Genomic DNA, 13,584 nt, shown 5'->3' on the forward strand with positions numbered 1-13,584 from the left:
TTCAAACTTGGACTTAATCTCCTATCTGTTATAGGGGATAACTAACCGATTTCTGGGGTTCTGACTGCTGGAGTCTCATGAACCGGGGCTCTGAAAAACCCAATGTGAACTGAGCGGTAGTCATGGTCCCATTAAAACTAATGGAATAGCCGGAGATAGCTGAGCGTTTATGGCGCTCCCATAAGCATGTATGGAGCGACTGTTTGCATAATCGACCAATCTTGGGGATCAGTAGGGGTCCTAGCAGTTGGACCACCAGGTATCGGGAAGGGGATAACTTCCATACTTGAGAATATCACTTTAATTCTTAAGGGAGAGAAGTTTTCTTCTACTTCTGTGACTTGAGAGGGAAATTACAGGAGCCCATCCGGTGTTTGGACACCCCTTCATATGATTTCATTGCTCTCCAGGCATTTTGTCGAGCAAAGTGATTTGACTTCCTATCAAATTTTTGCATCCCAGTATGCACCGATCAGAGCAACGATTTATTCCAGTACCACCTGGGCATCGCTCGAGTACCACCATGCATCCTAAACGGGCTGCAAAATCACAACTATTCGCAACTCGCAATCCCGCCACCTAAGGGTGGGTGGATGGGTACATGCCACGTTGTTCCCATTTTAATTTTTAATTCATACTGTAGATCTTGGCATTTGCTCGGAGCGGGTTTGTACCAAACTACTGCACACTGCGAGATGTGGGGGCTCTGGACCAAGAAATTATCTTGTAATTAAATAATTTATCCTCCCCGTGAAGCAGAATCTATTTGTGCTGATAATGTGCCGGGCGGTGTCTGCTGGCTTTGGCATGCATTGTTATGAATGTCCTCTGTCGATGGGTAATTACATTTTCTTCTCCGTTTTTGAGCTTGGCAAAAATATCCGCCTCCAACAAAACACAATTCTTCATTTTTCTCGCCTTGTTTCTGTCCTGGACCGCGCTCACGGGTGCAGAAATAGATCTTGATTATCTTGGAGATTGTCGGTGGTTTTTGCATTACAGGGAACGGATGACAAGCACCTATACTACTCGCTGGAAGGGGAACCACGTCCTCAGCCTTAATATATGGACAGGAGCAACTCCATTTATCCGGATTTGGCTGCTGTCAGTTTACAGTGTCCACCCAATCCTATATATTAATCAAAGACCTTTTAGATAAAAATACAAAAAGTGAATTAAAGCTACAAAATATGGAGAAAATAAGGCCCCCACCTCTTAATCCTTGTATTCAGTCCCATTGCTTCCGGTGTACAGCATCCGGCCCCCTCACCCCCCCTCTGGTGTATAACATCCGGTCCCCCCCCCCTCTGGTGTATAACATCCGGTCCCCCCCCCCCCTCTGGTGTATAACATCCGGTCCCCCCCCCCCCTCTGGTGTATAACATCCGGTCCCCCCCCCCCCTCTGGTGTATAACATCCGGTCCCCCCCCCCCCTCTCTGGTGTATAACATCTGGTCGTCCCCCCCCCTCTGGTGTATAACATCCGGTCGTCCCCCCCCCCCCCCCTCCGGTGTATAACATCCGGTCGCCCCCCCCCCCTCCGGTGTATAACATCCGGTCGCCCCCCCCCCTCCGGTGTATAACATCCGGTCGCCCCCCCCCCTCCGGTGTATAACATCCGGTTGCCCCCCCCCCCTCCGGTGTATAACATCCGGTCGCCCCCCCCCCCCCTCCGGTGTATAACATCCGGTCGCCCCCCCCCCCCCTCCGGTGTATAACATCCGGTCGTCCCCCTCCTCCGGTGTATAACATCCGGTCGTCCCCCCCCCCCCCCTCCGGTGTATAACATCCGGTCGTCCCCCCCCCCCCCGGTGTATAACATCCGGTCGTCGTCCCCCCCCCCCCCCCTCCGGTGTATAACATCCGGTCGTCGTCGTCGCCCCCCCCCCCCCTCCGGTGTATAACATCCGGTCGTCCCCCCCCCCTCCGGTGTATAACATCCGGTCGTCGTCCCCCCCCCCCCTCCGGTGTATAACATCCGGTCGCCCCCCCCCCTCCGGTGTATAACATCCGGTCGCCCCCCCCCCCCCTCCGGTGTATAACATCCGGTCGCCCCCCCCCCCCTCCGGTGTATAACATCCGGTCGCCCCCCCCTCCGGTGTATAACATCCGGTCGCCCCCCCCCCTCCGGTGTATAACGTCCGGTCGCCCCCCCCCCCCTCCGGTGTATAACGTCCGGTCGCCCCCCCCCCCTCCGGTGTATAACATCCGGTCGTCCCCCTCCTCCGGTGTATAACATCCGGTCGTCCCCCCCCCCCCCCCGGTGTATAACATCCGGTCGTCCCCCCCCCCCCCCGGTGTATAACATCCGGTCGTCGTCCCCCCCCGGTGTATAACATCCGGTCGTCGTCCCCCTCTGGTGTATAACATCCGGTCGTCCCCCCCCCTCCGGTGTATAACATCCGGTCGCCCCCCCCCCCTCCGGTGTATAACATCCGGTCGTCCCCCCCCCTCCGGTGTATAACATCCGGTCGTCCCCCCCCTCCGGTGTATAACATCCGGTCGTCCCCCCCCCTCCGGTGTATAACATCCGGTCGTCCCCCCCCCCTACGGTGTATAACATCCGGTCGTCCCCCCCCCCCCCCCCTACGGTGTATAACATCCGGTCGTCGTCCCCCCCCCCTCCGGTGTATAACATCCGGTCGCCCCCCCCCCCCTCCGGTGTATAACATCCGGTCGTCCCCCCCCCTCCGGTGTATAACATCCGGTCGCCCCCCCCCCCCTCCGGTGTATAACATCCGGTCGTCCCCCCCCCTCCGGTGTATAACATCCGGTCGTCCCCCCCCTCCGGTGTATAACATCCGGTCGTCCCCCCCCCTCCGGTGTATAACATCCGGTCGTCCCCCCCCCTCCGGTGTATAACATCCGGTCGTCCCCCCCCTCCGGTGTATAACATCCGGTCGTCCCCCCCCTCCGGTGTATAACATCCGGTCGTCCCCCTCCTCCGTGTATAACATCCGGTCGTCGTCGTCGTCCCCCCCCCCCTCCGGTGTATAACATCCGGCCGTCCCCCCTCCCCCCCCCCCCCTCCGGTGTATAACATCCGGTCGTCGTCCCCCCCCCCCCCCTCCGGTGTATAACATCCGGTCGTCGTCCCCCTCTGGTGTATAACATCCGGTCGCCCCCCCCCCCCCCCTCTGGTGTATAACATCCGGTCGTCCCCCCCCCCTACGGTGTATAACATCCGGTCGTCCCCCCCCCCTACGGTGTATAACATCCGGTCGTCGTCCCCCCCCCCCCTACGGTGTATAACATCCGCGTCGTCCTCCCCCCCCCTCCAGTGTATAACATCCGGTCGTCGTCCCCCCCCCCCCTCTGGTGTATAACATCCGGTCGTCCCCCCTCTGGTGTATAACATCCGGCCGTCCCCCCCGTCCCCCCCCTCCGGTGTATAACATCCGGTCGTACCCCCCCCCCCCTCCGGTGTATAACATCCGGTCGTCGTACCCCCCCCCCCCTCCGGTGTATAACATCCGGTCGTCGTCCCCCCCCCCCCCCCCCTCCGGTGTATAACATCCGGTCGTCGTCCCCCCCCCCCCTCCGGTGTATAACATCCGGTCGTCGCCCCCCCCCCCCCTCCGGTGTATAACATCCGGTCGTCGTCCCCCCCCCCCCCCCCTCCGGTGTATAACATCCAGTTGTCGTCCCCCCCCTCCAGTGTATAACATCCGGTCGTCCCCCCCCCCCCCTCCGGTGTATAACATCCAGTCGTCGTCCCCCCCCCTCCAGTGTATAACATCTGGTCGCCCCCCCCCCCCCTCCCCCCCTCTGGTGTATAACATCCGGCCGTCCCCCCTCTGGTGTATAACATCCGGCCGTCCCCCCTCTGGTGTATAACATCCGGCCGTCCCCCCTCTGGTGTATAACATCCGGCCGTCCCCCCTCTGGTGTATAACATCCGGCCGTCCCCCCTCTGGTGTATAACATCCGGCCGTCCCCCCTCTGGTGTATAACATCCGGCCGTCCCCCCTCTGGTGTATAACATCCGGTCCCCCCCCCCCTCTGGTGTATAACATCCGGTCGTCGTCCCCCCCATCCTCCAGTGTATAACATCCGGTCGTCGTCCCCCCCCCCTCCAGTGTATAACATCCAGTCGTCGCCCCCCCCCCCTCCCCTCTGGTGTATAACATCCGGCCGTCCCCCCTCTGGTGTATAACATCCGGCCGTCCCCCCTCTGGTGTATAACATCCGGCCGTCCCCCCTCTGGTGTATAACATCCGGTCGTCGTCCCCCCTCTGGTGTATAACATCCGGTCGTCGTCCCCCCTCTGGTGTATAACATCCGGTCGTCGTCCCCCCTCTGGTGTATAACATCCGGTCGTCGTCCCCCCTCTGGTGTATAACATCCGGTCGTCCCCCCTCTGGTGTATAACATCCGGTCGTCCCCCCTCTGGTGTATAACATCCGGTCGTCGTCCCCCCCCCCTCCAGTGTATAACATCCAGTCGTCGTCGTCCCCCCCCCCCCCTCTGGTGTATAACATCCGGCCGTCCCCCCTCTGGTGTATAACATCCGGCCGTCCCCCCTCTGGTGTATAACATCCGGCCGTCCCCCCTCTGGTGTATAACATCCGGTCGTCCCCCCCCCCCCCCCCCTCTGGTGTATAACATCCGGTCGTCGTCCCCCCCCCCCTCCGGTGTATAACATCCGGTCGTCGTCCCCCCCCCCCACCTCCGGTGTATAACATCCGGTCGTCCGTCCCCCCCCCCCCCCACCTCCGGTGTATAACATCCGGTCGTCCCCGTCCCCCCCCCCCCCCTCCGGTGTATAACATCCGGTCGTCCGTCCCCCCCCCCCCCCCCCCCTCCGGTGTATAACATCCGGTCGTCCGTCCCCCCCCCCCCCCCCCCTCCGGTGTATAACATAACGTTACAGAGCGGGGGGCCGAGTGCTGAGGAGCAGAGGGCAGAAAAGTCACCACCACTCTGACCCAATAACTGCCGGGAGCTTCATGGCCGAGCAGCTGCATGCAGCCTTACATCACCAAGCACCATGCCGAGCGTCGGATGGAGTGGTGTAAAGCCGCCATCACTGAACTCAGGAGGAGACGTGTTCTGTGCAGTGATGGATCACTCTGGTGTTTCCAGGAGAACCTTACCTCCTGACTGCATTGTGCCCGCTGTACAGATGGTGGAGGAGGATAATGCTATGGGATTCTTATCAGGGGTCGGTCTCTGACCCATAGTTCCAATTAATTAATATAAAAAGACAAAAATCAAGATCACTTTTGCAGTTATTGTAACCTATTATATATAGCAATGGTTTCTCAGAAGAATTCCCACCAACATACAGATCCCATCATTGTACTGATATATTTCAGCATGTCATAAAGCGCTCGCCGCGGGGGAGGGGCAGGGGAAGAGGCCCACGTTATGACGTCCACATGCCTTAATAAGGAATATGGACGGGTTATCTTCATGCTCGGGCTGTGGCTTAGACAAGTTGCACGACTAAAATACTTAGCTTTTTATTTGCGACCCAGTTTAAGAGCTGTGCCTATAAGCGGGAAAAAAAAAACAAACGCCAAATCGCAGGCAAGGTCACAGTCCTGTACGACTTGCAGAGAAAGTCTTCATGCACAACCAGCAATGAAAAATTGGAAATTTTTGTAACCTATGTGACGTCTCGACACTGATCTCCGTGTAGCCTGAATGTCTCTTTTCCCAAGTTGAGAAAACCTTTATGATCTTTCTTGGGATTTAGTACACTTGTATCAGGCCACTCTGACGCCTGGTATTGTTTGGGCTAGTGTTGGCCGGGCTGTGCGGCCCAGTGGAGATGCATCCTTCCTTCCTTCCTTCCTTTCCCTGGCGGCTGGGTCCTGTGCTGCGGCCCCCTCCTCCTGTGCTGAGCGGTGTAGTTATGAATATTTATGGCTGTTATCATGCTGCAGGAGTAGGAGTTGCTTGCCTGTCCTCACGCCCACACCTCTTCTCTGGGCACAGAGCTCTGCGTGAATACATCTCTCTAGACATCGCTTTTCTCTAGTGATGCCGGTCTCCATCATTCTTTTCTGTCGTCTCCATTCATGGTTGGGGCATCCGTGTTCCCATTAGATGACCCTGTCCCTCTTTCACGCTTTTGCATAAGGAAAGGTCGCGTCTAAAATTTGGATAGGTTGGTGCTATGGCAATATTCCCTGGCGATATTGGCAGGCACAAAGACTCGGGACGAGGGTGGTATGCGAAAACGAGAGCAACATGGTACGTCAGCATTGCTGGCTGATACTAGGGGTATGCCCGGGCTTATCCAGTAGCCCCCTGTAGTAACCATTCAGATTGCACCTGGATGGCCACTACTGCAGCGCCCATAGTAGAAATATTGACCATGAGGATTTGGCATCCAGCGACCCCAGACAATCACGTGGCACCGCTTATGTCTGTAGATGTTCTTCTTCAGTATCACTTTGACTATTGGAGGGTCAGACCTCGGACCCCTGACTATAAAAGAGCCACCAGCTGTGCAGGGGTACTGCAGGTCGGTTCAGGCTCCTTGATCGCCTGTTGACCGTCTGGTTTCAAGGGGAACATTTTACCCTAAAAATCTGTAAAATTTGACATGTCAGCCATTCATATGAATAAGGTAGGTCAACCAAAGCAGGAGCCTCCGATACGTAGGCGAAGGCGCTGTTCACCTCTGCGTTGGAGGTTCGGTCATTCTTAATGGAATAATAAACCCAGGCAATGTTATTCTTGCTGTTTAACCTTGTCTGACCCCATCAGATCAAATTTATAAGTCATTGCTGTCCATCGGGCACCATACTGATCTAGATGTAGCCCATTCTTAAAGTGAATCAAAGAGCGACATGATGTAAGGGCAGAGACCCTGGTGCCAGCGATATATCACCTACTGGGCTGCTTGGTGCAGTTTTTGATACAATCACAGTTTTTGCTGCTGCAGATCTAGCTGAGATTCCTGTAAAAAAAAAAAAGCATGTAAGTGGCTTCCACTCCGTGGCTTTTTTTCAGTCTATTTACTTGCCTTCTGTTGTATTGTTATCATAATGTACTCATTTGGAGTACAGATGATGGCAGTGATGGATCAGCACTGGTGTCACTAACTTTGGGGATCAGCTGCTGTAGAAGATTGTTCTGGTAAGTACAACACTCAGAGGAGGAGACAGGAGCTGCCCCATCACTGCCATCATCTGTACTCCACATGAGTATGTCCTGTTATCAATGGCCGGCAGATGGGAAAAGCCAGGGTTTGGAAGCCACTTGCATGTAATTTTTTTTTACAGGAATGAGGACAAATCCCCTAATAAAGTGACTTGCAAAGTTTCATAACTTTCCATGCTGGATAAAAATGAATAAACAAACGTTCAGTTCCCCTTTACAGTTTCTATAGAGCCTTAGCGGTTTCCCATATTTGCCTCAAAAAGAGGGGCACTTAGGAAGTGACATCAACTATGCATTAAAATAGATAAAGGACCTTAAAAGAGGACCTCTCACTAATCCCGACCTGTCTGTGCAAACAGATTTATTTCCCATGAAATAAGAATTCTGGAACATATTTTCTTAAAAGTCTGCCTAATGTTGTTCCTCTGCTGTTCTTCCTGGGAATTTGGGATTAATTTGACCAGTGGGCTTTCTCATTTTCCTTGCACAGATTGGACAGCATCAGGGAGTGGTAACACCCACATGTCCGTTTTATTTCTAAAATGTTTTAGGAGGAATAACAGAGGAACCGCACGATATGGAACTGTAAGAATAGATGCTCCAGAACTGATCAGAGGAGTGGACTGGAACACGTTAGAGAGTAAGGGCAGTGTACTCATTAGAGGAGTGGACTGGAACACGATAGAGAGTAACGGCAGTGTACTCAGTAGAGGAGTGGACTGGAACACGTTAGAGAGTAAGGGCAGTGTACTCATCAGAGGAGTGGACTGGAACACGTTGGAGAGTAAGGGCAGTGTCCTCATCAGAGGAGTGGACTGGAACACGTTAGAGAGTAAGGGCAGTGTACTCATTAGAGGAGTGGACTGGAACACGATAGAGAGTAACGGCAGTGTACTCATCAGAGGAGTGGACTGGAACACGTTAGAGAGTAACGGCAGTGTACTCATCAGAGGAGTGGACTGGAACACGTTGGAGAGTAACGGCAGTGTACTCATCAGAGGAGTGGACTGGAACACGTTGGAGAGTAAGGGCAGTGTCCTCATCAGAGGAGTGGACTGGAACACGTTAGAGAGTAAGGGCAGTGTACTCATTAGAGGAGTGGACTGGAACACGATAGAGAGTAACGGCAGTGTACTCATCAGAGGAGTGGACTGGAACACGTTGGAGAGTAAGGGCAGTGTACTCATTAGAGGAGTGGACTGGAACACGTTAGAGAGTAACGGCAGTGTACTCATCAGAGGAGTGGACTGGAACACGTTAGAGAGTAACGGCAGTGTACTCATCAGAGGAGTGGACTGGAACACGTTGGAGAGTAACGGCAGTGTACTCATCAGAGGAGTGGAGTGGAACACGTTAGAGAGTAACGGCAGTGTACTCATCAGAGGAGTGGACTGGAACACGTTGGAGAGTAAGGGCAGTGTCCTCATCAGAGGAGTGGAGTGGAACACGTTAGAGAGTAACGGCAGTGTACTCATTAGAGGAGTGGACTGGAACACGTTGGAGAGTAAGGGCAGTGTCCTCATCAGAGGAGTGGAGTGGAACACTTCAGAGAGTAACGGCAGTGTACTCATCAGGGGAGTGGAGTGGAACACTTCAGAGAGTAACGGCAGTGTACTCATCAGAGGAGTGGACTGGAACACGTTAGAGAGTAAGGGCAGTGTATTCATCGGAGGAGTGGACTGGAACACGTTAGAGAGTAAGGGCAGTGTATTCATCAGAGGAGTGGACTGGAACACGTTAGAGAGTAATTGCAGTGTCCTCATCAGAGGAGTGGAGTGGAACACTTCAGAGAGTAATGGCAGTGTACTCATTAGAGGAGTGGAGTGGAACACTTCAGAGAGTAACGGCAGTGTACTCATCAGAGGAGTGGACTGGAACACGTTGGAGAGTAAGGGCAGTGTCCTCATCAGAGGAGTGGACTGGAACACGTTAGAGAGTAAGGGCAGTGTACTCATTAGAGGAGTGGACTGGAACACGTTAGAGAGTAACGGCAGTGTACTCATTAGAGGAGTGGACTGGAACACGTTAGAGAGTAACGGCAGTGTACTCATCAGAGGAGTGGAGTGGAACACGTTAGAGAGTAACGGCAGTGTACTCATTAGAGGAGTGGACTGGAACACGTTAGAGAGTAAGGGCAGTGTACTCATTAGAGGAGTGGACTGGAACACGTTAGAGTAACGGCAGTGTACTCATTAGAGGAGTGGAGTGGAACACGTTAGAGAGTAACGGCAGTGTACTCATCAGAGGAGTGGAGTGGAACACGTTGGAGAGTAAGGGCAGTGTCCTCATCAGAGGAGTGGAGTGGAACACGTTGGAGAGTAACGGCAGTGTACTCATCAGAGGAGTGGACTGGAACACGTTGGAGAGTAAGGGCAGTGTCCTCATCAGAGGAGTGGAGTGGAACACGTTAGAGAGTAAGGGCAGTGTATTCATCGGAGGAGTGGACTGGAACACGTTAGAGAGTAAGGGCAGTGTATTCATCAGAGGAGTGGACTGGAACACGTTAGAGAGTAATTGCAGTGTCCTCATCAGAGGAGTGGAGTGGAACACTTCAGAGAGTAATGGCAGTGTACTCATTAGAGGAGTGGAGTGGAACACTTCAGAGAGTAAGGGCAGTGTACTCATCAGAGGAGTGGACTGGAACACGTTGGAGAGTAACGGCAGTGTCCTCATCAGAGGAGTGGACTGGAACACGTTAGAGAGTAAGGGCAGTGTACTCATTAGAGGAGTGGACTGGAACACGATAGAGAGTAACGGCAGTGTACTCATCAGAGGAGTGGACTGGAACACGTTAGAGAGTAACGGCAGTGTACTCATCAGAGGAGTGGACTGGAACACGTTGGAGAGTAACGGCAGTGTACTCATCAGAGGAGTGGACTGGAACACGTTGGAGAGTAAGGGCAGTGTCCTCATCAGAGGAGTGGACTGGAACACGTTAGAGAGTAAGGGCAGTGTACTCATCAGAGGAGTGGACTGGAACACGATAGAGAGTAACGGCAGTGTACTCATCAGAGGAGTGGACTGGAACACGTTAGAGAGTAACGGCAGTGTACTCATCAGAGGAGTGGACTGGAACACGTTGGAGAGTAAGGGCAGTGTACTCATTAGAGGAGTGGACTGGAACACGTTAGAGAGTAACGGCAGTGTACTCATCAGAGGAGTGGACTGGAACACGTTAGAGAGTAACGGCAGTGTACTCATCAGAGGAGTGGACTGGAACCCGTTGGAGAGTAAGGGCAGTGTCCTCATCAGAGGAGTGGAGTGGAACACGTTGGAGAGTAAGGGCAGTGTCCTCATCAGAGGAGTGGAGTGGAACACGTTAGAGAGTAACGGCAGTGTACTCATTAGAGGAGTGGACTGGAACACGTTAGAGTAACGGCAGTCTACTCATTAGAGGAGTGGAGTGGAACACGTTAGAGAGTAACGGCAGTGTACTCATTAGAGGAGTGGACTGGAACACGTTAGAGAGTAACGGCAGTGTACTCATCAGAGGAGTGGAGTGGAACACGTTAGAGAGTAACGGCAGTGTACTCATTAGAGGAGTGGACTGGAACACGTTAGAGAGTAACGGCAGTGTACTCAGAGGAGTGGACTGGAACACGTTAGAGTAACGGCAGTGTCCTCATCAGAGGAGTGGACTGGAACACGTTGGAGAGTAAGGGCAGTGTACTCATTAGAGAAGTGGACTGGAACACGTTGGAGAGTAAGGGCAGTGTCCTCATCAGAGGAGTGGAGTGGAACACGTTAGAGAGTAACGGCAGTGTACTCATTAGAGGAGTGGACTGGAACACGTTGGAGAGTAAGGGCAGTGTCCTCATCAGAGGAGTGGAGTGGAACACTTCAGAGAGTAACGGCAGTGTACTCATCAGAAGAGTGGAGTGGAACACTTCAGAGAGTAACGGCAGTGTACTCATCAGAGGAGTGGAGTGGAACACTTCAGAGAGTAACGGCAGTGTCCTCATCAGAGGAGTGGAGTGGAGCACTTCAGAGAGTAACGGCAGTGTACTCATCAGAGGAGTGGAGTGGAACACTTCAGAGAGTAACGGCAGTGTACTCATCGGAGGAGTGGACTGGAACACGTTAGAGAGTAAGGGCAGTGTATTCATCGGAGGAGTGGACTGGAACACGTTAGAGAGTAAGGGCAGTGTATTCATCAGAGGAGTGGACTGGAACACTTTAGAGAGTAATTGCAGTGTCCTCATCAGAGGAGTGGAGTGGAACACTTCAGAGAGTAATGGCAGTGTACTCATTAGAGGAGTGGAGTGGAACACTTCAGAGAGTAACGGCAGTGTACTCATTAGAGGAGTGGACTGGAACACGTTAGAGAGTAACGGCAGTGTACTCAGAGGAGTGGACTGGAACACGTTGGAGAGTAAGGGCAGTGTACTCATTAGAGGAGTGGACTGGAACACGTTGGAGAGTAACGGCAGTGTACTCATCAGAGGAGTGGACTGGAACACGTTGGAGAGTAAGGGCAGTGTCCTCATCAGAGGAGTGGAGTGGAACACGTTAGAGAGTAACGGCAGTGTACTCATCAGAGGAGTGGAGTGGAACACTTCAGAGAGTAACGGCAGTGTACTCATTAGAGGAGTGGAGTGGAACACTTCAGAGAGTAACGGCAGTGTACTCATCAGAGGAGTGGACTGGAACACGTTGGAGAGTAAGGGCAGTGTACTCATTAGAGGAGTGGACTGGAACACGTTGGAGAGTAACGGCAGTGTACTCATTAGAGGAGTGGACTGGAACACGTTAGAGAGTAATGGCAGTGTACTCATTAGAGGAGTGGACTGGAACACGTTAGAGAGTAAGGGCAGTGTACTCATTAGAGGAGTGGACTGGAACACGTTAGAGAGTAATGGCAGTGTACTCATTAGAGGAGTGGACTGGAACACGTTAGAGAGTAAGGGCAGTGTACTCATTAGAGGAATGGACTGGAACACGTTAGAGAGTAATGGCAGTGTACTCATTAGAGGAGTGGACTGGAACACGTTAGAGAGTAACGGCAGTGTACTCATCAGAGGAGTGGACTGGAACACGTTGGAGAGTAAGGGCAGTGTACTCATTAGAGGAGTGGACTGGAACACGTTAGAGAGTAACGGCAGTGTACTCATCAGAGGAGTGGACTGGAACACATTGGAGAGTAAGGGCAGTGTCCTCATCAGAGGAGTGGAGTGGAACACGTTAGAGAGTAAGGGCAGTGTCCTCATCAGAGGAGTGGAGTGGAACACGTTAGAGAGTAAGGGCAGTGTCCTCATCAGAGGAGTGGAGTGGAGCACTTCAGAGAGTAACGGCAGTGTACTCATCAGAGGAGTGGAGTGGAACACGTTGGAGAGTAACGGCAGTGTACTCATCAGAGGAGTGGACTGGAACACGTTAGAGAGTAAGGGCAGTGTATTCATCGGAGGAGTGGACTGGAACACGTTAGAAAGTAATTGCAGTGTCCTCATCAGAGGAGTGGAGTGGAACACTTCAGAGAGTAATGGCAGTGTACTCATTAGAGGAGTGGACTGGAACACGTTAGAGTAACGGCAGTGTACTCATTAGAGGAGTGGAGTGGAACACGTTAGAGAGTAACGGCAGTGTACTCATTAGAGGAGTGGACTGGAACACGTTAGAGAGTAAGGGCAGTGTATTCATCAGAGGAGTGGACTGGAACACGTTAGAGAGTAAGGGCAGTGTATTCATCAGAGGAGTGGACTGGAACACGTTGGAGAGTAAGGGCAGTGTACTCATTAGAGGAGTGGACTGGAACACGATAGAGAGTAACTGCAGTGTACTCATCAGAGGAGTGGACTGGAACACGTTAGAGAGTAACGGCAGTGTACTCATCAGAGGAGTGGACTGGAACACGTTGGAGAGTAAGGGCAGTGTACTCATTAGAGGAGTGGACTGGAACACGTTAGAGAGTAAGGGCAGTGTACTCATTAGAGGAGTGGACTGGAACACGTTAGAGAGTAACGGCAGTGTACTCATCAGAGGAGTGGACTGGAACACGTTAGAGAGTAATTGCAGTGTCCTCATCAGAGGAGTGGAGTGGAACACGTTAGAGAGTAACGGCAGTGTACTCATTAGAGGAGTGGAGTGGAACACTTCAGAGAGTAACGGCAGTGTACTCATCAGAGGAGTGGAGTGGAACACGTTAGAGAGTAAGGGCAGTGTCCTCATCAGAGGAGTGGACTGGAACACGTTAGAGAGTAACGGCAGTGTACTCATTAGAGGAGTGGAGTGGAACACGTTAGAGAGTAACGGCAGTGTCCTCATCAGAGGAGTGGACTGGAACACGTTAGAGAGTAAGGGCAGTGTACTCATTAGAGGAGTGGACTGGAACACGTTAGAGAGTAACGGCAGTGTACTCATTAGAGGAGTGGACTGGAACACGTTAGAGAGTAACGGCAGTGTACTCATCAGAGGAGTGGACTGGAACACGTTAGAGAGTAACGGCAGTGTACTCATTAGAGGAGTGGACTG

General features: G+C 53.0%; 1 protein-coding gene across 5 annotated transcripts in view; it reads left to right on the forward strand.

The window, feature by feature from the left end:
• Positions 1–13,584, forward strand: part of IQSEC2 (IQ motif and Sec7 domain ArfGEF 2) — a 160,414-nt gene that overhangs the window by 49,924 nt on the left and 96,906 nt on the right. The gene's annotated exons all lie outside the window — the stretch shown is intronic.

This window comes from Phyllobates terribilis, unplaced genomic scaffold, assembly GCF_046119375.1.
Source record: "Phyllobates terribilis strain yellow unplaced genomic scaffold, ASM4611937v1 Scaffold_7__3_contigs__length_470593459, whole genome shotgun sequence".
NCBI lineage: Eukaryota > Metazoa > Chordata > Amphibia > Anura > Dendrobatidae > Phyllobates > Phyllobates terribilis.